Genomic DNA, 23,945 nt, shown 5'->3' on the forward strand with positions numbered 1-23,945 from the left:
GGGGGGAGCAATCATTGGAAACCAGGAGTCAGGGGCCCCATGAATTGGAGTCCATCAATGGCCATTGCTTTTTGGTTCTTATTATCTCTGTTTGTTTATTTTGGCCGTGGGCATGATTAGATCCACTTTATGGGATGGGCAAGTGAGGTAGATTTACTGTTAGCGCAGACACCACCATGAGGTAAGGCTGCAAACCTTTGGCTTCCTAGGAGCATGCAGCTGGCCGCCCAGCCCTTCCTCTGATCTCAGGCATCACAGTGCATTTCCTTGGCTGCAAAGAGCCTTCAGGACATGGACAAGGCAGGGGGGTTCGTGCCTCTTCAAAGGCTTGCAGCAGGCCACCCCTTGCTGCTTTCCCAATGACAAGGTGCATCCTTCACCCCTTATCCACCAAGCATTTGGCTCGGAACACTCTGGCACTTGCAGGGGCTTGCAGTTCCCTGAGGGTGGCAGGTGCTAGATATTAACATAACATCAACTTTCGTCAAGCGGAACATTCACTCAGGCTGCCGAAGCGGAGCTCCCCAAAGTTTAGAAAGATGCAAACCTGGCTCACCGGCATCTTTACACCTGGCCGAACCTCTTAATGGCGCCTCCCGCCCTGGCTTTGCCCAGCAGCAGGCTGCCTTGCGCAGCCTGAGCGCTCTCGCTCGCTCTGCTCTCCTCCCTTCGTCTCTTCCGCGGTCAGTTCCTTCCTCCCAGGCTCGCGGGCAGCAAGTCATTTTTCTCCGGTTGTCATTTACTGCTCCGCCTAACTGCTACATCTGAGCGTGGCCGAACTAATGATGCAGCAATTAAGAGTGATTAGGGTTATTGATAATAAAGAGGCTTCATAAACTTGATTAAATGCATTCATTAATAAGTATGTTGTGGGTGCGTTTCTGGGGGTGGGGTGGAATGAAAAGTCAGAAAGAAAGGAACCTGAAATGTATTTCCAAAATATCCAAGCCTGGATCTGAAGAGGACTCAGAGGACTGAGCTACCTGGCAGGAAGATCAGGCATCCCTGGGGGCTTGGACTTTGAAGATATTGCAGTGAAATGTCTGTCTCAGGCCCATCATTCATTTCATATGGCCTAAGCGGGTGGGAGACAAAGGCTACAAAAGGCACAAGATCCCCCAAGAGCCCCCTGAAATGACTCGAGTTTGGGATGTGTTTTGGTGTCGGCCTTTCCCGGCGAGCAGGGGAGCGTGTTCTTCATGGAAACAAACACAGCTGCTGCCGCCTCCTGCTTCCTGGATCCCCTCCTTGCTTGCACAGGCTCATAGGACAACGGTTGTCACTGAGTTGATGCTGATCCATGGGGAGCGCTCTCTGTTTCAGGGTAGAACTATGCTCCACAGGGCCTGGATGCAGTGGGTGCTTTATTAGAAATATGTCACTCAGTCTTTCTTCTACAGGGTCTTCTGACCCCCAGCCTTTGGGTCAGTGGCCCAGCACTTGACCATGTGCACCCTGCAGAGACTTTTCTGAGGATAATTGTTTTAAAAGAAAGAAAGAAACTCGTTACTCTTAAGTCTATTCTGACTCCTGGCCACACCCCGTGTGACCGAGTAGAAGTGAGCTCCAGGAGGGATTCTTGGCCATCATCTGTATGGCCCCAGATGGACGAATCTTTCCTCTGCGACAGACACCGCTGCCCAGGTTCAAACCACTAACCTTCCCATGAGTAGCCAAGAGCAGACCATCTGTGGTCCTCGGAATCCAAGATTCAGTAAGTTCAAAAGGAGATGTATTGGAATAGAAAATAGGAGAAGAAACTCTTTATTAGAAGAACATTGAGCACACTTCCCAAGAGCCCATCTTCATGGGGGTGGTTCTCTACATGCATGTTCTTCTGGCCCAGGGCAGGACTTCCTGGGACCTGTCAGACGAGCAAGTGTTCACCTTGGCTCTGCCCACTGCTCCTGCGCATTCACACGGAAGTCTTCTCGAACCAGCCAATGAGTTTCTTAAAAACATGAATGGATAGTATTCTCTCTTGGCTTCAATTATTTTTAATTTGTAAGATTCTGTTGTATTTACTCAAATCACCCTCTGAGTCCTCCATGAAGTACTCTTTGGCCCCCTCGGTCTCTCAGGTGGAATTTTAACATGTGGGAGGAACGCCACTCACGCACTGCTATAGAAAAGCCACAGAGGAAATGAAATATTGGAGCAGTTTTAAAAGATTTACATGGCTATCGTGTAACTGATACTGTGCAGAAAGATTTAATAGGCACCTAAGGTTTGTGAACACCATTGATTTATCCCTCAACCCGCTTGTGTCAGTTGTTCAGTCAGTCAGGGAGTCAGCAGCATTGATTGAGAAAGCCTTTGGTGGAGACTTCTGTACCTCGGGGTGCTGGGAATTGACGATAATAAAAAAGAATGCCTGGATCTTAAGATTGGAGGGTCCTTAAATTTCATCTCGTGCTAAATTCCCTTGGCAGCATCCCTGTCATATGGTCCTTACTCACCTCCATCCAGGAGAGCTCAGACTGTCAGGAGCGCTTCTTCATGCTGAGATGAAATCGCCATCTCCTGAGAGTTATGGTGTAGGGCTGTTTTGTAAGCAAGGCCAGGCGATGGGGAGATCTTCCTGGCACCTGGGCAGCTAAAACGTCCTAAGACGGATATCCAAGCAAGCTCAGTGTAACAGTGTGTGCCTCCGATGGGGAGGGGGCATGCTGAGATTCTGGTCCTCCTACTTCTCTCATTCATACCTGTCTGCTGACCACTGTACCAAGTGGGGTAAATGGCCCTGGCTTTATAGGAGTTTATCATCTAGTTGGAGCAAGAAGATAGAGCCTGAAGAAGATTCATCACGGTATTTAGCAATATCACATTAGCTAATCAGTGAATTGTAAAGCACTTGGAAAGATAGAGAGGTAAGGTGTGCCAAGTGCTTAATCCTGGATACATGTTGACCAAGAAACTATTTCTAGGAACTTCACTTTAAAAAATAATCTTATAAAATATTTATGTAAAGATGCTCATGCACCAATGCTTAAGATAGGTAAAAATCAGAAATAACTTTAATATCCAACAACCCCCCAAATACATAATTCATTGTTGTTGCTGTTAGGTGGCATCAAGTTGGTCCCTTGTGTACAACAGGGTGAAACACCGCCCAGTGCGGCGCCAGCCTTACAATTGTTCTTAGGCATTAGCCCATTGTTGTAGTTACTGCGTTAATACATGTTTACTAAAGACTCCGTGCTTAGTAGAGGGGCAGTGAAGAAGATTAAGTGAACATCGTTGGATATTATGAATAAAACTAGGCTTTCAAATAATGTTTTAAGGGCATTGTGATGGTTAAGCTTGTGTGGCAACTTGCTTGGGTTGTGGTTCTCCACTTGGCAGTTATAGTGAGGTAGGAAGTTATGTAAGGATGTAGTCATGCTCCCTTTTGTGATGTGTTCTAATGAAGTCACATTTATGTTGGGATCTGATAGAATGTAATCACTTCCATGATGGCATTTGCTGGGAGCAGCCAATCGATTAAAAGTGAATTTCCTTGGGGGTATGGCCTGCATCCAATATATATGGATGCTTTGACAAAGTTTTCTGACTTTTTACTCATTCTGGATCCTGAATCTGGCACATCATCCTTTAACCGTTGGTTCTTGAGATTTGAGCCAGTGGCATGTCCTATTGCCTATAGATCTTGGGATTCACTGGGCTTCACAATCTTTGAGCCAGCAGCCTGTTGTCTGACTTGCTCATCCTGTGTTCATCAGCTCCTACAGCTGTTGAGATCGGAGATGTCTCCATACTGATTCCTGACCCACGTGCTTTGGCAGTTGCTAGCCTGTGCAGTCATGAGTTGAAAGGGGGGCTGTGTAACCAGAGAGGTCTATACAGGCTTTTAAGTAGCACTGGCGTCACCACCGCGGCTCTTCCTGATGTTTAAGCAGACTCGCTCTGCTAACACTAGAAAAGGAGTCCTTCTGGAGCAGATTCATCAACATAACAGATCAGGCACACTCAAGCTCCTGAACATTGAAAAGCACAGCCTGTTCTGAAATGATGCCTCGGTCATTGCTGCTCAGGAGTCACTAACTATGCAAATCTACCCACCCTTGTTAATGGCCTCAAAGTAGAAAGACACTGAAGGTCATGGCTTAGGGTCGGCCCTACACCCACCTCCTGGGGGCTCTAACGAATGAGTGCTCAGTAGCCTCACCAGGTAATCTGAAAAGCTGCATGGGAGGACTTGATACCGAGGAGAAGGAGATTGGAAGTGCTGGACTTGTGAGTGAACACTCACACAAACCCACAACGACGGTCTGAAACTCAGCCCAGGCTCATTAGAGGTGTAGGAGGCCACCCAGCCTAGCCCTAACGGAACAGTGGAGCATTCAATGGTGGGACGGAAACAGCCCTTGGTCTCTGTGCAGATGCTCATTAACCCGTATTTCAAAGAATACTGAACAAAAACTGTTTACAGAAGTAGAAAGCCCTACCTCTCTCCTAAGGAGAAGTTAGTGGTTTTGAACTGCTGATTTTATGGTTAGCAGTCCAGTGTGTAACCACTTGGCCACCAGGGCTCCCTCAAGGATCACATTGTAGATGAATTCCTCAACTTTCTCTTTAAGGGGTCAAACACAAAAAAGGTTTGCCATATCTATGCTGTAGGAAGTTGAATTTTGTTGTTGATGAATTATCCTTCTGTAGAAGAACTGATATGATTATCCTCTGTTTTTATGATATGTTGTCAATCCTAAAGTCTGCCTATGATTATGATCCCATTTGTGAATAGGCTGTGTTTCTTATGTTAACAAGTCAAGTTTATGTTATGTCAACAAGGATTACTTATTGCCAGTTAGAATTAATTAGTAACTAATGAAGATTGATAACATTTGTTATGTTAATGAGGCAGGGTTGGGGGGAGCACCTTAAGGCATGACCCTTATTCAAGTCACACTTTGCTTGGCTCACACCTTTTATCTTAAACAAAAGAAGAAGAAGATGAGAGAGATGGATACAGAGAAGACAGGCACCTCAGTACCACAAGAGAGAAGATCCTGGAGCTGAGCATGTCTCTTGGGCCCAGGGACCCTGTGCTGTGAACCTCCTAGACCCAGGTGAAGATTGATGCCAAAACATAAGGTCTCTAAGGATGCCAATCCCACAGATGAAGAACGGAGACAAAAACTTTCTTTCCCTCAGAGTGAACAGTGAGGGAAAGCCTTTCCTTACAGCCAGTGCCTTGAATTTGGAATTGAACCTCTTGATTTATGAGTGAATACATTTCTTTGTGAATGCCATCCACTTGTGATATTTCTGATATGGCAGTGCTAGATAAGCAAGACAAAGGGCATGAAGAAATATGCCGCTCCGGGCTGTGAAATAAACTCAGAGATTTGATGACTTGTCCAAAGTCACGTAGTGATAAATGAGAAACAATTCCTTCATCCAGCAAATATTTAGTGTGCCCATGTCTTCTGACTTCACGATCAGGGCACCCAGTAAATACTTGTCGGTTTGTTGATTGAAAAGATGATTTACTGATAACATTTTTGAAGTGGAATCTCAGATACAACTGTAATACATGTTGGGAGCACCAGTATTTTCCACACATGTTTATGCTGTCATCCTGTCCTTATTCATCACATTAATCCTGTGACACAGGTTTAATCCTCCATTATAGAGATCAGAGATAAAATCTGGGAGGGTACACAGCTTGAGTCTAGCTAGCGAGAGAGAAAATGGCAGAAGTGGAATTCGAGTCAAGCACCTGTTACTGCACATCCAGCCATCTTGATGCTACCCCCAGTGCTGGAGGTTATATGCACAGGTAGAGGCACACGTGACAACATGTGGTTTTCAAGCTCAAGGATCATCTGGTCTTCAGTCATCTGGCAAAGCTCGGGCCCGAACTACCTGCAACAGAATATCCTGCTTCAGATAATTTTCCTGCTCATGCTTGGAGACCCAGGATTTGGGTTCACCGAGGAAATAGGTGAAGCCTGTTTTCTGTGGTGGCTTGGCAAGTTTGGCCATTAGATCGGCAGTCGAAAAAACAATAGGAGTCAGCCTACATTGAGCGAGAGAAAGAGAAAATTCTATCATGTCAGAATAATGAGATCTGTGATTTCAACACTTACTGGGTCAAAGACACACGCAATGTGTTATCTGTAATGCTTTCCTCCTGACATTTGGGGAAATTGCATTTATGCAGAGGACAAGGGACGCTGTAGCGTGGTACTCCATTGATGCCACTCAGAGTTGACACACTGCAGTTTTCTCCACCAGCTGGGCCTGATAGTCTGCAGGAGGACCGAGGCATGGTCTCACCTCGGGTGGAGGTGGAGTTTCCCAGGCTCCTGAGGGTCTGTTATTTCTCCTGCTGCTCCAAGTGTAAGGGGACAGCCCAGAAGAGATCCACCAGGCTGGTACATTACTGAGGTACACAGGTACATGCGCAGGGAGCTCTTTGAGGAGCTTAGGTGAACAAAAGAAGGTTCTCTTCCAACCTAAGGCTCTTTGGACCACTTTTTCTTCTAGTCTGTCGCAGTGCACTTATTTAGAAATAGTTCTGGGGACTTCCTTCTGAGCAAGTTTAGATTTCTACCAGAGGCTTCTGTCTTCAGCCCCCCATTTCACACTTAGGGGCCCAGGAGCACCAAAGAGACGTGGCTGATTGCTCCGAGGCTCCTTCAGAGGCAGGGGCTCACTGCTGCCCTCTCCTCTGTGCTCCTCCATCCTTCCTGCTATCACCCCGCTCTCTCTCGGCAATGGCAGTGATGAAGTGATTGATTACCTGGCCTCAGAAGCTTTGTGTAGTTTTAAATGTGATCTTACCACAGAACAATAGGTAGATAGAGGGGGAGGAAAAGGTGCATCAATGAACCCGAGTGCGCGTGCGCGCGCGCGCACACACACACACACACACACACACACACTGAACTAAAACAGGGAATGATTCTCTTGGTTGATAATGATCCAACTTCTCCCCTGGACTTAACACTTCAAAAGACTCTTCCCTCTGCCTTCAGCCTGGGCACTGTTTGCTCATCCCGTACCATCTCAGAGAACCAGCCATTTGTTCAATGGGCCCGACAGCACGTCCCACGGCAACCACTCTTCAGAGTCTGGTGTTTTTCTGTGGCTGTCAGAAGAAGCAGTTGGACTGATGAAGAACTTTCAAACATGTTTGGAGCAGAATCTTTTTTTGCCAAATGAAATCTCACCTGGACCCCCAGTGTGAAAACCAGATTAATGTGAGGACAAATTCCTGGGCAGTCTAGACGATCATTGCCTGGATGGGCTCCTGACAGTGTTTTCAGGGTTCATCAAGCGAATGGCACACCGTTGCTGTCCAGTCTGTCCTGGCTCGTGGTGACCCCGTGTGCTTCAGTAACACAGAATGCCACACGAGCTCCAGCAGCAGACCCCCATGTTTTTCCTCCAAGGCACATTGGTGGCATCCTCTGGTTGGATTCAAACTGCCTACCTATTCCCTAGTAGTGGCGCACATAACCACTTGTGCCACCCAGAGGTTCCTCAAAAACCAAATAAACAAAAAGCAAACACACTGCCATCGAGTCAACGCAGACTGCCAGCGAGCCTGGAGGACAGGGTAGGGTTCCCCTGTGAGTTTCCGAGACTGTGACCCTTTACAGGACGAGAACGCCCTGTCTTTGTCCCATGGACAGGCGGACGGTTAGTAACCAGCTGCCTAACACTTCACCCACTGTGTCACCAGGGCTCCATTTTGTTACCATTGGGAGCCTTTTACTAACCCGATAGGCGAGAAAGACTAAGTGATTGTTCAAGGTCACACAACAAGTAAGTGGTTGGTTGGGTCTGTGTACTGATTTTTCTACCCCTAGATACACTGGCCATTCAGTGTAGAAGGAGGTGCAGTATAATTTTCCCCATTGCCCGGGGATCAGTGAACCCCACACTCTAAATAAAACCAGTCGTAGTTGGGACAGTACCTTCTTCCAGCGGTTTTGAAGAAGTAGCAACATTGACTCTCTCACGTACCAAATGCTCCCACACCCCAGAACCTCAAGCCTGTCTAAACAAAGAATCGGGCACTAGGAGGAGTGGGTCCTGTCCTCAGGATTGTCTGCTTGCTGGGGCTGCAAGGTTCCTAGGGAGCTGCCTTCCTGCCCTCTCAGTAGGGTGGATCCTAGTTGTAGAAATGGGAGATTAGTACCTTATTCTCTGGTTGGGACTTGCAGGTCTGCCTGTGAGCTAGTCAGTAAAGGCGGCCCTCAAAGAGCCGCACTTCTCTGTGCTCGTGCCCTGGAGCAGTCCTCTTCCCTGTGCAGCCCCAGTTACCCTGATGACTGACTCACTTGGAACAGTAAAACATGGCAACAAAATGACTCCATGTTATTGCTACTAGTTTACACATTTTGTGCTTTTGTGAACCCTCAGTCACCAGGTGAGGAGCCCAGCGACCCAGAAGAAAGGGAGAGCTCATGTGGAAAGACCAGTGGAGCAGGAAGGGACTTGAAACTCCAGGGCAAAGCGAGAGCAAGGTCCAGTTGTTCACCTGCCCGACTGTGTCCTATCTGCCTTGCATCCCAAGGCACTGACACATGAGTGAGCCAACTTGGACCTTCCAGCCCAGTCCAATCCCTTGATGACCACGGACCCAGCTGATGGCACACAGAGAAAGACAGTCATACAGTGGAGTCTGCAGAAAGGAGGCATAATTAAACCTCCATGCTTGGGGTGTGTGTGTGTGTGTGTGTGTGTGTGCTTTGAAATCTAGTAAGAGATCCAAAATAAAAACTCTGTAAGCAAAGGCTATGTTTGGTTGGAAAGCCTGCTTTCCACAAAATATGCCAGCAGGTCTGGGAAGGAAAGCATCCTGGGTTAAACACAGAGGGCGTCTTCTCCGTCCTCTGCGCCACACCCCACTGCCGTGAGGGAATACATTTCCTTCAGTCAGCACCGGGTAACACACACTCCCCCAGGCTGGCCAGGCAGCCCTGCTATGATACTCCAGCTACAGAAGAATGACACTCCACGGTGACAGGTCATATGGTCTATCTACAGGCAGCATCCCATCTTACCTGCAGCTGTCCCCGGAGGATGGAGGAGACACTTTTTTTCTGCACTGCCATGAGACCAATAGGGAAGCAGCAACTGAGGACTGTGCCCACCCCAGGCTGAAAGCTGCTCCCAGGGGCTCCTTTAAGGATGATGAAATTGACTCATGGTGAAGTAAAGTGGGCAGCCCTGTCCGGCAGCCGATCTTTTGGGGCAATTATTTGGAAGTAATGAAAGTGGATGCATGACATTTAAAAAGAACCTCCTCTGTCAGCGGGAAAGCTGCCACACTCTCCCACACCTCTGAGAATATGCTTAGCTTGAACTAATGTTCATTTTAGCCAAGTTGTAAATTACAAGTGTGCTAGGGTCTAAGGGGATTTATCACCATTTGGAAGGCGGTTCCTGGGCCTTGTGCGTAGCTGCTGCCTACGGTGCATGCTCCAGAGTGACTGTGTCGTGCAATTTGCCGCTAGAGAAAGTACCTTTCTAGCTTCCTCTTGGCCCTCTTTTTCTTTTCTTTCTTCGTGGCTTCTCTCTGGAGGCTTCTTATTGCTAATGCTCCACAGAAACACCAGCAATAAAGAGCACCGTGTTTTTCCAATTGTTGCTTGGGTTTGAGAGGCCGCCATTAATGACAAATGACAAAAGGCCTGTTGATGAGTGCTTCGGCCAGGTTCTCAGTCCCCCTGGGTCCGTAGAGGGCAGAAGGCTGAGAGAGGTGTACACAGGCATTCCGCTGAAAGCGCTGGAAAGCAGCATTTGCATGTTCTTGGTTTGGGTGTCCAAAGATGGTTGAGCATCCCTGACACGCCCTGCCCACCCTGACCATGGGGACCGCCCGGGGCAGTGGATGCTGGTGGGGCATTCATGCGAAGGAGGCACTTAGCTGCTTACAGCCAGTCTGGCTTTTCTCCCTTGAGAGAGTCATTTGTATGAGCTCCCTAGTGCTGCTGTAACAAAAATGCCACAATTAGGTAGCTTTAAAGAGTAGACATTTATTTTTGGACATTTAGGAGACTGGAAGTCCTAATTTAGGGCACCAGCCATGGAAAAAGATTCTCATAGTGTGTCCTTCCTGGGAGAAGGTCCTTGTCTCAGCTTCTAGAGCCTCCATGGTCCCTGGCTCTAGGCGATCTTCTAGCGCCTTTTCCCTTTCCCAGTTTATACTTCACTTGTCTCTGTGTCTATGCTGGCTTTAGGTTGGGGGTGCCTCCTATATTGAACTCTGGTGGCACTGTAGGTTAAGCATTAGACTGCTAACTGTAGGTTGGTGGTTCAAACCCATAGGCGGCTCCATGGGGGAAAAAAAGATGGAGCTGTTCGTTCCCATACAGATTGACAGCCTTGGCAACAGTGGTTACCATCGCTGAGTCAGAATCAACTTGATGGCAGTGGGCTTTGGTTTATTGGTTATACTGACAGGGCCTCATTAATGTAAGAAAGAAAAATCTTCTTTCCTGGCCGGCTTACATTCAGTAACAGCACTCTTAAAACCGAAATCAAACGAAGTCCTCTTGCAGTGGACTTGATGTGGAATCACGAAGATCCCCCAGAGTAAAGTGTGAGCATGGGCCATGGTGTTCTCCAGGCTGTCACCCGTTCGGAAGCCGATCACCGGACCCGCCGTGTACGGGGCCTTTGAGTGAGTTTGAACCCCCAGCCTTTCTGGTCTCAGTCAAGCACTTAACTGTTGTGCCACCAGGGAACTCCATTCATAGGTCTATGGGTGGGAATACCAACACATGTTTTTGAGAGACACGATGCAATTCCTAACAGTGGTAGATACTCAGAACAACGCTCTTGGCTTTGAGTCCAGTGCTGGGGTGACAACAGAGAGGAGACCTCGTGGCCTTGGAAACAGAAGACCTGAATTTGAGTTCGGGTTCTCTGGGGGCTCTATATAGTCTTATAGAAGTTTATTTGTGCTTCTGTTTCCCCATATGTGGAATATAAAAAGCAACCCGAAAATGTCTCTCAACCTTGCTTTGCATATCAACATGAGATGATTCACAGAGGGAGTACTTTGATGTCATGGTGTGTCAGGGCCTGGGCCATATAAGCGACATGCTGAGATGGATAAGATGTGGATCTTGTCTCCCAAAATGCACAGGCTTTGTAAGACCTTTGTAAATGCGAAGGGGCATGCAAATGCTGAAGGGCTCTTGTTCTTTTATTGCATGTACTTGTTTGCTATTGCTGCAAAGCAAACCACCACAAGTTAATGGCTTCAAAACAATAGCCATTTATTACCTTGCAGACATGGGTTATCTGGGCCCTTTGCTCTGGGTCTCATCAGGCTAAATCAAGGTGTCCCCCAGGGCTGTGATCTCATCTGAGTCCTCTTCCAAGCTCATTTAACTTGTTGGTAGAATTTATTCTACTTGTGGCTTTAGGATTACTCTCATCATTTTCTTGAGAGCTATTTACTGGGTGGTCACTCTAAACAGCCAGAGGCCACATCGGCTTCCTCCTCCTGGCTTCCACAGTTCCCCTCACCACATGGCAGTTCGCTTCATCCAGCCCAGCAGGCTCTTCTCACTTGTCATCTTCTTTTAAAGGTTCACCTGATTAGGTCATGTCTACCCAAGATTATCTCCCTCTGATGAACTCAAAATCAAGGGATTGGTAACCCAGTCCTGGGACCGTTAGCTCATCAGAGTTATCAGGTCTGCCCAGACAAAAGGGTATTTACACTAAAAAACAAACAAACCAAAAAAGCCAACCCACTGCCATTAAGTCAATTCCAACTCTCAGGGGCCCTATGAGACAGGGGACAATTGCCCGGTGGGTCTCTGGGACTGTCATTCTTTACAGGCGTAGAAAGCCTTCTCTTTCTCCCTGGAAGCAACTGGTAATTTCACACAGCTCACCGTTCAGTTAGCAGCCCAATGTGTAACGAGGGCATTGACACTAGGAGGTAGGAATCTTCGGGACCATCTTAGACTCTCGCTTACTATACACACTCATTTTGAGATGCCCTGGTTATCATATGGGATCCCTGGTCTTTCTCTTGGAGGCGATAGAGCTGATGAAGTCAGAACTTTGAGTGGTGTCAGACCTGGTGGTTTTTTCTGTCCCTCTCCAGCGAACCAGGCAATCCACTTGATCCCCTGATCACTCAGAACCCCACCAAGCAGCCTTTCCTTCTACAAGCTTGATCAAACCCCTGCTTTGTTGAAATCTTCAGAGAATGCCAGAGCTGGAAGATCCCCTGGCCATCAGCATTCCTATGAGGATAAGCTGAAGAATCACCTGGGAACTTGTCAAAATACAAATGTCCAAGTGACCCTGGTTCAATAAATGTGGCTTGGGTCTAGGGTTCTGTCTGCATCTCTCTCTTCCCAGAGAATTGAGTTGACATGCTTAGGCCGAATGGCCTGGGATGTCTGGTTTGCCTTCTTTATTGTCATACTTTCAGTTAATAGGATCTGCGTGTCCGCACACATGCGGCCTTGGCCATCATCTTGAGTGAAAGGGGCATGCTGGCTGCAGATGGCAGCTTGTAGACCCAGTCCCAGGTTCCTTGGCCCCCGTGGAAAGCATCAGCGTGGTCGGCCCTGCTGGCTTCATCTCCATCTGGTCCTTAGGAATCTCCAGTCTCTCAGCTACGCCTCCCCCAGCCACATCCTGAGTGGGTGTGTGACCCAAATGGAGTTGTACATGTGAATTATTTAGAGGTGCCCGTGGAATGTTGTTGCATGGGTAACACAGATGATCACTTTGTGGCCTTGGGGCGGTCTTCCTTGCACACTCCATCACAATTTCCTCTCATGAATAATGGAGGAGCTAGCTGCATGTAGAGGATTCATACCCCGAGAAAACAACGTTGCTCCGAAATTAATTTTCTGTACTAAAAGAATGACAGGAAATCAATTAATCGCATATTATTCTCTACGGAGCCAGAGTAAAGGAAACAGGGGCTCGGGTGAGGGAAGTGGCCAGGGCCATACGTCAGCAAATGCTCAGGGTGTGCGAGAGCCCCATCCCCTGCTCACCGCTGGCCCCATGCCCTGGGGGCCCACGGGTCCCGCCAGAGTCGCTGCAGGGTCCCACTGGGGTGTGGTCGCAAGCCCTGCTACTGGGGGTATCTCCTGACAGCCTGATGGGGACTCCCCACCTTGCTTTGCTCTCCCTGGTCCTCCCCTTCTTCACTTCCCTGCCACCTGACCAAGGGCAAGGCGTCCACCCTGACTCTCGGAGGCAGTGCTATGAAGAGGACACCCTCTCCTTTGTCTGCCTCGCCCCCCAACCCCCAGAGCAGCCCCTTCTCCTCCAGGCTCGCTTTATCCACTTTCACCAACATTCATTCTTAAGCCAAAAATAAAAAATAAAAAAATCTGACGTCCTTATTCTCACTGAACTTGAAACATCTCAGCGGACTAGAACTATCATCTACCCTGGATATCTGTTGGCTAGCCTGGGGCCCCAAACAGAAGGAGGAAGCTTGCATCAGAGGAATTTCAGGCAGTTGTCTGGAATTGGGGAAATGAGTTTCCGGTCAAGTGTGGTGCCAGAGAGAAAGTTCCCTGGCTCCTGCAAGGACACTGTGTCCTGGAGGTAAGTATGATTCTACCTGCTGGTCAGGTGAGGGCCATTGGGAATCTCTTCTTGGCCCTCAGGCTGGGAAGGGGGCTGGGGCAGGCTTTGCGTACAGAACAAAGGTGACAAAGACAGGAAGATTTGCTCCCTCCCCGGGACAGCAAGGTTGACTTTTGCACCCTGCACGTTTACTGACCATGAGTGGACAGGCCCAGCTTCCAGTCTGGCTGCTTATCACCTCTGGGGTGCCCCCCATGAAGCTAAACTCAAACAGCTTTGCCTGCTGGGCCTGGCAGGCGAGCCGGGAAAGCGACAAAGTGACCCCCGGCTCCGAGCGAGCCAGACTGGGCTGCATAAAGGGGCCCCAGCCATCTCCACTCTCAGGAGTACCGGGGTAGTGTCACATCTCCAGGAAAAACGGTTTCTTTCTCTCTGGGCTCTTTTTTTTTTGTCTTTTTCCACTGGAATTGACGTGATGGCGAATGGATGGGTTGGAGGTTTTGAAGAAAGCCTATCCTGCTGGCTTGGGCTTTCTGCTGCTTGTCCACCCCCGCCCCTCTCCCTCACGAAGAACTGAACAAATGGCTTGCTTATCAGCTGCCCACATCCTGACAGGCGGCTCCTCGCCCCACTGCTGACATACCGGCAGATGTCCAGCCTCCTGGAATGCTGAAGTGCGGCCGTGCTGAGGCGGCTGACAGGCTCCAATGACAACAGGCACCCTAGCTCCGGGAGCACCTGCCCCTGGGGAGACGGAAATGGCACCCATCTCCCCACACAGTCCTGGAGCACTGAGTGGTGGGAGGCAGGGGCCGAGTGAGGGAACAGCTGGGGACCTCTTACTCCACGGCCACAGGACGTCCGGTTTTTGCCCACAGAGGCTGAAAAATGCAATTTTCCCAAAAAGTAATTTTAATTATACCGAGGGAGTCCTCCATTTAGAGGAACTAAATGGGAGCAGTGGGTTGGTACAACCTTTGGCAAGGGGAAAAAATTATATATTTATATATATATTTATATTTAGAGATAATAGATTTTAACTATCCCTAACTCTTGCCTAAATGATCTGTTTTGTAAATGTGCTTCCTAGTGACAACATGGAAGTAGCCTGCCTGATAGAGGAGAAACAGTTTCTTCCTAAAGAAGGCATGTTTTGCTAAAGTGGGGTGTGTGCTGCCTGCTCCCCATCTCAGCGCAGGACCCCTGGCCTTTTCTGTGACTGCTGGGGAGCAGACTCTAAGGCAAGGGGTGCCCAGCCTTCACCGGGGTGGGGGGCTGGAACGACATTCTGTGCCTTCCAGTGAGGGTGTGGGCAAGGCCTGGGCTCTTCTATGGGGGTTCTATGGAGAGGAACTTCAACCCAGTTCAGCTCCACCACTTGGGTTTGGGGTACCTGCTTGTACTGCTTCAGCTGCCGAAGCACAGGAGTCCAGCCAGCGCTCTCCTGGAGGTTGGGGAGACCGCCACTTGGGCAAATCTGACAATCAGAGGGAGGTGATGAATCTGGTGTCCTCTGACTTCAGATTGGATCAGAAATGGAAGATCAACAGGGTGAGGTGGGTGGGAGGCAGATAGAGATTTAGCTGCACACACAAGACTCCCCCCTCCCCAGAGCCCCACCATCCTGGAAGAATTGCCAGCTCTGCAGTCAAGGAAGGTCCTTGCTTACAGGGGCAGTTGGTAACCTTCGGTGTTCATCCATTGATGTTTATTGACTTATAAATCTACTCTATTTAGTGGCTCATTAGGAAGAGGCAGCTCTGTGGCTCCCTGTCTCTCCCCCTTGTGGGCATGCCTCAGAATCCCCTGCCAGTTAACTAGGGCTTTTGGAAAGTGTCCCTCAAAGCACGAAAGGGTGGAGCTAGAAATGGGGGAAGGAAGGTGACAGGGTTTTTTGACAAAGGCCCCTCGTGAGAAATCGAAAGTTAAACATCAGTAGGAGAAGTATTAGTGCCTTCTTGCTGGGCTGCACTTCATGTCCTATTTTCCGGTACACTCTTTCTGGTGGTGGGGAGTGGGGGTGGGGGGAGGAGTTATCATTCCATTTCCACAGAGGAGAAAACTGAGGCTCAGTGTGGCCAAATACCAGAGCTAGAGGGAAGCAGGGCTTCCTGATTCCAAGTCTGCTGCTCATTCGATGACACCATTCTGCAAATGTAATGGTGCCTGGTTGCCTGTCTCTCGGTTAATTTTTATCACAAGACTTAAATAAAGACCAACTGAAGTTTTCTTCCCCTTGGGCTACTTGCGGATTGTCAGGATGACTGCAGAGAGACAGCTATAGAGATCGATAAGCAGTCTTTCTACCAGTTTGATAGACATAGACAGAATCCATATTGTAAGCTAGCCACAGGGGTAGGAGGATGAGAATTGGGAATCCCAACGAGAAAGCTGTCTGTGTGGGGGCGGTGTGCTTCAAGGCTCTGTCAATTAGCCACTGGCTCTCTGTTCCTGCTGGCCATAGAAGGGGGAAATTAAATGACTGATTTTTGCTTACCAACTATGTTCTGGAACTGGTAGCCTATGTCGCATGTCTATTGTTTTACTTAGGCACTACAATATGCTTTGGAGACAGGCAAAATTCTGTGTCCTTTATGGCTGCGCTAGGTGGGTCTGGGGGAGTCAGACAGCTTATCTGAGGATGGCAGGATTCTTCACAGGCCAGGCCGGGTGGTGACGCTGCTGTCACTGATACTCCTGCCCCCAAGTAGCTGTTCTCCTCCTGCAGGTTTAATGGAACCTTGTGAGAGTGTTTGGTTTGCAACTAGAGGCTGGACTGACTGTTGCTCGGCCTTTCTCTCTGTCTCCCAGTTCCCGTGTCTCCAGGATGGGGAGACGGATGTGTGGGGAAATTTTGGCCAAGAGAAGGAGAGGACAGCCTTCATGATTTTTCTGGTGAGAAGCTTCCCTGGCAAGTAAGTTTAACAGGAACATCCAATTGCATCTAAATTCTGCAGACTTGGCTCACACCTCATGTGCAATTTACATTGGTAAGGACCATTTTGTAATACATTTAAATAGAAATTCTATTATCTTAAACAAAGCATTGAATGGAGGCACAGCTATGCACATTTACTACCATTTGCCCATCAGTTTGTTGTATTATGATGGCTTGCATGTTGCTATGATGCTGAAGCTATGCTACTGGTATATAAAATATTGACAATGTTATCTATGTAGACAGATTTCAGTGGCTTCCAGACAGGCTGGGGCAGATTTGGCACAATGAACACTAATGACCGAGGACCATATGAGAGTTTTGGAATGACATCAAGGACATCACACAGGAAGAAACAAAGGTCATTTAAAAGACAATAAAGAAAGAAAAGGCCAAAGTGGATGTCACAAGAGACATTGGACCTTGCTCTTGGTCATGGAGACGCTAAAGTGCATGGAAGAACTGATGAAGCGAAATTGCTGAGCAGAAGATTTCAAAGGTCAGCTCAAGAAGAGTTGCAATAAGATGTGCAAAGACCTGGAGATATGAAACCAGAAAGAAGATACCAAGCTGAAAGAACTACTAAAAAAAATTCAAGCCTTGAGTTGAAATGCTGGAGGATTCTGTACCCTTGGAGAAAGAAGCCCAAGCTTTGAAGGCATTGGTAGATAATAGAGTTCTAGAAATCCACACAATACCAACTGAGATGTTTCAATTAATGGAGGCAGTGCTGAAACTCTTACTCATCTATAGCCAGGAGTTTGGAGGATAGTTACCTGGCCAAGTGATTGAGAGACAACCCATTCCAAAGAAACGCGATCCAATCAAACATGGAGATTATCCAATAATATCCTTAGTAGTACCTGCAAATAAATTTTACTGGCAATAATTCAAAAATGCATGAACAGGGGACAGTCAGAAAATCAAGCCCTGTTCAGAAGAGAACTCTGGAACAAGGGAGGCCATTGCTCATGTAGGTGACTCTTCACTGTAAATCATTCCGGGAAAGGGTTGTCTCCTGGCAAAGAATGAGAAGTACAGAATACGGAATTGTGCTTATACAGAACCTATACATAGACCAAAAGGTGGTCATTCAAATGACTTAAAATCAGTAAACGTGTATGTAAGGAGCTAGTCCTTCCACCTTACGTATTTAATCTGCATGCTGAACAAACGACCCTAAGAGCTGCACTGTATGAATAAGAAAAGAGCAGCAGGATCAGAGGAAGACTCATTAGCAACTTGCAATATGCAGTTGACAAATCCTGCCTTGCTGAAGGGGAAGAAGATTTGAAGCACCTACTGATGAAGAGCAGAGGATCGCTTCCATGTGGATTACCTCTCAACCAATCCCACAATCCACACAGGTGGACCAATCGATAAAGGGAGAAAAGGCTGACATAGTCAAGGACTTCACTTTTCTTGGATCCACAATCAATAGTCAGCTGTCTGCAAATCAAACGGTGTATTGCTTTTTATGAATCTGTCAAAGGATCTGTTTACAATGCTGAAAAGCAAAGACGTCAGCCTGAAGACTGTGGTGCATCTGACCCAAGCCAGGGACTTTTCCATCACCCCAGAGTGCCTGTGAGAGCAGGCAAGAAGACGGAAAACCAAAGAGGAATCGTTGCCTTGGATTTATAATGTGGTGAACAATATGCAATCTCTCATGGATTGCCAGAAGAATGAACAAATCTATGTTGGCAGAAGTACAACCAGAATGCTCCTTAGAAACAAGGACGGAGAGACTTTGTCCATGCTGCCCATGTTCTCTGGAGAGACCTGTCTCTGGAGAAGGGTGTCATGCTTGTAGAGGGTGAGTGAAAAAGACAAAGATCTTCAACGAGATGGATTGACACAGTGGGTCCAACAATGGACTCAAACATAGCAATGATTGTGGAGTGCATACGCCCATGCAGTGTTTTCATCTGTTGTGTACAGAGTTGCTACAAATCAGAATCAACTCCAAAGCACCTATAACTCTATAACTATATATGGTGGAAATAGCACTGTATTAAGATAGTCTCACCTGGGTTTGAGTCTTGATGCTGTATTATGGCCAATTGTGTGAGTGCAGGCAAAGTGATCATTTTCAGTCTCAATTTCTTCATTGATGAGATGGGTGTAATTATTTCTGCCTCCCTTTGTTAGCTGGTATGTATTGTATGACACAAGGCATGTGAGAAGGGCCACATGATTTGGAAAGTGATACACCAACATAATGGATAATTAGCAGAACTAATTTTCTCATTTGCTGTTTTGGTTCTTTTCTTAGAAAAATGGAGACAACTCCACACTTCATTCTTTAGATTCCTGCCTTCCACCCCCGCACAGTCCATAGACATTGCCTGTACTTTTTAGATAAAATCTTACCTGCAGGGAGAATTCTTTGCAGATTTGAAAAGGCATCTTAGACCACAATGGTGGTCCACCAATCATATAAGTAGGGTAACTCTTTCACAAGGTAAAAGATGCAATAGAACAGAGGGAACTCGAAAGCATGGAACCTTCAGGAGGATTTCTTATTAGGGAGTGCTCTGAACTTAACCAAGTTGAAACCGTTTTTTGAATTTGGCTGTCGTGGAATTGCTTCCTGTACTGCGTATTCTCACAGAAGTGGGATTCTAACATTCTTTTGTGTAAACAAAAGGGTCTGTGGGTAATGGCTTCTGCTATGTATTGAATTGTTTCCTCCAAAAATGCATGTTGAAATCCTGAGTCCTATACTGGTCAACATGCCCTGTTTGGAAATAGGGACTTTTCTTTTGTATGATAATGAGACACACAATGTAGGGTGGATCCTAAACTTAATGACTTTGGGGTCATAAAAAGACTAGAATAGATACTGAGATACTGAGATGCACACAGGGGTGAGACTTATGCCAAGGATCACTAAAGTATATCAGGAATGCCCAAGTCTGCCAGCAAGCACCAGAATGGATATGGGTGTGGGGGCTGGGAGGGAGGTGGGAGGCTCACTGAAGAATCAAAGTGGCTGGGGCTCTGACTGTGCCTTTCGGTCTTCAGAACTGTGAGAAAATGAATTTCTCTTTGTAAAAGCCACCCACTTGTGGTATTTCGGTTACAATAACACTAACGAGGTAACTAAGATACCCTCCTTCATCAGTCCAGCCCTCATTTTTGCTGCCAGCCTACCCGCTGCAATCTATAAAACACCGATATTAATTTTCCATTATCTTTCTCCTGGGAAAGCTCGCCGCCTTTGCCTGTTTTTCTGGATGATTTGGCAAATGGCTGATATTGCTGGCACTCAGCATATGCTTTCCCTGGGAAGGTGAGCAGAGAGTCTGCTTAATTAATGAAGCCCAGGAAGAGATTGCACGGGGGCACTTTTCACGTGCATTGTTTCATTTAATACACACACCAACTAATTCACATAGGAAGATCCAATCATCCCTGTTTTATAAGTGCGGAAATGGAGACTCAGAGCGAACAATGAATTTGCTTGGTGCTCTGTAGGGTTGAAGCTGTGGTCTAAAATTGCCTGGCGAGCTGGAAGCTTCTTCTGCTTGGTGTGGATGCCGTGATGGGACCAAACTGCTGAGGCAGCCAAGGAGTGGAATACAGCTGAAGGCAGTTTGCCTCAAACGGGAGAAAGTGTATGAAAGAACGCTGAGAGGGATGGCTTCTGTGTGCAGATATTGAAGTTTGTGTCCTGTGTAATGATGGTAGTAGTGTTTGGACGGTCTTGGGGGGTTGTATTAGGTTAGATGGTCTAGGAAAGCAAGACACACACACACACACCAAAAGAAAGAAATTTACATTGAGAACATGGCTCACCCTTATAGAGTGTGTTAGTCCAATCTGGCTCAAGCCCATGGGTCTGATATTAAGCTGGAGGTTTTCGTTACTCGCCTAGCTGCAGGAATTGATGAACCAGTTAGCATATCCCACCAAGTCTATGCCAACTCATTGCTACCTTATAGGACAGGGTAGACCTGCCTCGCTGGGTTTCCAAGACTCTTTATGGGAATGTAAAGCCTCTTCTTTCTCACTCTGAGCGCCTGGTGGTTTCAAACTGCTGACCTTGCAGTTGGCAGACAGAAAGATGCATAACCTCTCTGCTACTAGGGCTCTTCTGGCCCAGCCAAGTTGATACAAAACCTGCCACAGGGATAATGACCAGGATCATCAACACAGGTCCTTTGGAGCTGGCAGACATTACCTCCACGCTCCAGCCCTTGTTCCAGTTTTGACGCCAGCTGTTGCTCCCATGAATCACCTTACTTCACGTCTGGGTTTGGTAACCTGTGGGATTGGCCACCCAGATCTCACAGATTGTCGTTAACTGGTTTATTAATGAGGTAAGAAGCTACGACTCCAGATCAAGATGAAAAAGCAGATGGGTAAAGCCTGTCTGGAAAGTTCTTCTGTGAAAGAAAGCTCATTCCTCTCCTCACTGATGCAGGATAGCTCTCTCAGCTCTGCTTGGCCACAAGCGCACCCATCTTTCTGCTGCGCACACTGCCTCTCAGCCACGGAGCCTCCTCTTGGGACCCTTAAGAGGCTCCCCTGGCTCCCAGAAAACAGGGTCCCTTCATACTGGGTTTTCCCCTGGCCTCCTCAGGACAGGTCTCTCTGTCTTTGGCCTTCTTACCATTGGCCTCTCCACCACTAATTGACCCAACTTATAACCAGTGTTGCAGTTTTGCTCAGCTCTCATTTGTCGCAGCAGATTTCTGCCATCACTAATGATTCTGCCCAAGGGCCCCTTCCAGGCAGCTCACAGTCTATGGTGTTACAGTCCTTTAAAGATAGTCCCTGCTTTCTCTCTCTCTGTCTGCCAACCCATGTGGGTTTAGCTGCCTGTCCAGTCAACACCTGTTCAAGACATGGCCCTCCCATCAGAGCCCAAAATGGACCAATCCCTTTTGGGTAAGCCACAGACACTTCGTTTGCATGGTAGGCTATAGTCACCTTATTTGCATAATTATATTGACCACTTCCTGCAAGGTGGGTAAAATAGGACAATCACCGTCAGGCTGCAGCCCAGGGTCAGACAAAAAAATATCAAAACTTCAAGATGCTTACATCTTACCCAGGAAATGTCAATCAACCTGGACTAAAATAACCAAACCTCTGGGGTAGAAAACACATCAGGGCTTAGGGGAAAACTTTCTCACATTATTTTCCCAAAGAACCAAGGCAAAAGGTCAGATCACAGGACTCATGTCACCATATGCACGTTTCAATCAAATCCTTCCTCCTTCTGCGTTCCTCGGGCACTGGATGTGAAGTTACGATCCTGTTTGAAGCACGGTATTTCAGGGAGCTACAGGACCTGTTTCTAGATAGCTGTCTTTCACTATTTCGTTGATCCATTCATTCATTCCAGAAATGTTTACTGAGTGCCTACTATGTGACAATCAATTGCAATGGGCTCGATTGTGAACACTGCACTCCAGGAGGCTTTGAAGGTCTGCGTTTTTTGTAGTGAGCCACGTCTTTCTCTCAAGCAGCTCCACCTGTTTTCTGTTCAATCTTTGGTTAATAGCCGAGTGTTTTAACTCTTTGCACTGAGCTACTAATGGAAGCATTGGTGCTTTATCTAGTGGCATGGTGATTTACTGCCCCAAACCAACCATTGAACCCCTATGGAGTGCAGGTCTACTGTAACACAGCTTGGGCCACGACCAATCAGAATCCACTCCCGGGCAAACGCTCTTTTCATGGGTGACAGGCATGCTTCCAGAACTCAGGGATATAGGAGTGAATAAAAAGGGGCAAAGTTCTTTGATTTTCTTTCCAATTGCTTGTTCAAGGCATCTTATGACCCTAAATAAGCAAATATATAAGAAGATGAAACAACTCCAGAACAAAGAAGCCCAAGGACAGGGAACAGTAAGGGTAGGTGGTCAGCGAAGTCCTTCCTCTCTGATCAGGAGACCTTTGGGAAGGGCCCCCACAGAAGTCAGAAAGCAAACCATGAGGCTGTCTGGTGAGATCGGGTGCGGGTGCTTTCACCATGGAGGCCCCCACCCAGGTGCGTGTCCCGGCTGGGGGCCTCCATGTCTGAGGAAGACCAGGGGGTCGGTGGCTGCAGTGGAATGGATGAGGGACAGCAGGGTGGGCAGGCGACAGAGTTCGTGGCAGGTCGCTATGGCAGTTTTGGCTTTGGAGGCTGCGGCTAGTTGATTTTTTATCCTTTTAGAGCGAGGTGAGACACCCCTGGTGAGTTGTTCGTTGAGGGGTGACAGGATCTGACTTTTGTTTAAAATGATCCCTCTGGCTGCAGCGCTGATAATAGATGGGAGTCCCGAAAAGAGCCTATTTATAAAATCCTGGGAGAAGTGATGCGTATGGCTGGGCCAGATGGCTGGGCTGGAAGTGGTGAGTCAGATTCTGGACGGATGTTGAAGGTAAAACTGGCTGCAGGGAGAATTTGCTGATGGATGAGACTGGAGTGTGGTAGCAAGGGAAGAATCCAAGGATGATGCCAAGGTTTTGACTTGAGCAACGGGAAGAATGGAGATGCCATTTATGGAAAAGAGGGAAACAAAGATGTACGAGTCCCACCTGCCCAGACTCCTTTCTGGACTACCTGGCAGTAGAACATCAATCACCTGATAAATAGGAAAAAAAAGTTTAATAAGAAGATAATCAAGAAGACATTTGGAAAACCCACAGTTCTATGGGGATGTTAAATCATTCTTTCTTGATCTACAGCGGTGCAGTGAGGCGGAGGGAGTGCAGTGGGGTAGACTTGCTCAGACTCTCTGCCTTTATACCTGGCAGCAACAAATTCACTTCCTAAGTCAGAAACTTGACTCTTTAAATCCCATCCCTGGGAGCCAGAGGCCACAGTGGGGAAAGCGCAGGCGGCTCTGTGTGTCCAACCCTGGCAGTCACCACCTTTATTTCTCCAGGTCTCAGTTCCTCTCAGGTGAGCGGACGACACTAGTTTCATACCACAGGTGTGATGTGCGGTCCCGTGCGGTCATCAAGGAATGCCCAGTGAATGGGAACAAAGGGACGCACACTGCCATTTGAAGACACAGATGAGAACACGTGTGTGTCTGTGTTTTGTACTTTGACCTTGTTCTGCTTCACATCCAAGTTACACACTATTTATTTATTTATTTATTTTAAGCAAGAGAAACACATTGGCTTGGGCAAGAATTCAAGTATTCTACTCAGGGATGTCAAATGTTCAGGAATGTGATAGTCCTTTGCTTAATGCTAAGGTAACTTTTAGACTCAAGGAACCATGGACATTCCACCAAGACGGCACAAAGCAGGCGTTTTATTCAGGAGCATGAATCTGGAGAAGTAAAACCATGTAGGGGATGTGGCCAATTCCTGGGGCTATGGAGGACTGTGGTGAACTCTCTCTCTCTGTATTGTGTGTGTGTGTCTGTGTGTGAGAGAGAGAGATAGCCAGGTTTTCTAGATTTTTCTACATTTCCTCTGTCACGCCTTATCTAGTGTCTTATGAGAGTCAGTAATC

The sequence above is a fragment of the Echinops telfairi genome, unplaced genomic scaffold (assembly GCF_000313985.2).
Source record: "Echinops telfairi isolate 266 unplaced genomic scaffold, ASM31398v2 ScPeMD7_9;HRSCAF=40, whole genome shotgun sequence".
Classification (NCBI taxonomy): Eukaryota; Metazoa; Chordata; class Mammalia; order Afrosoricida; family Tenrecidae; genus Echinops; species Echinops telfairi.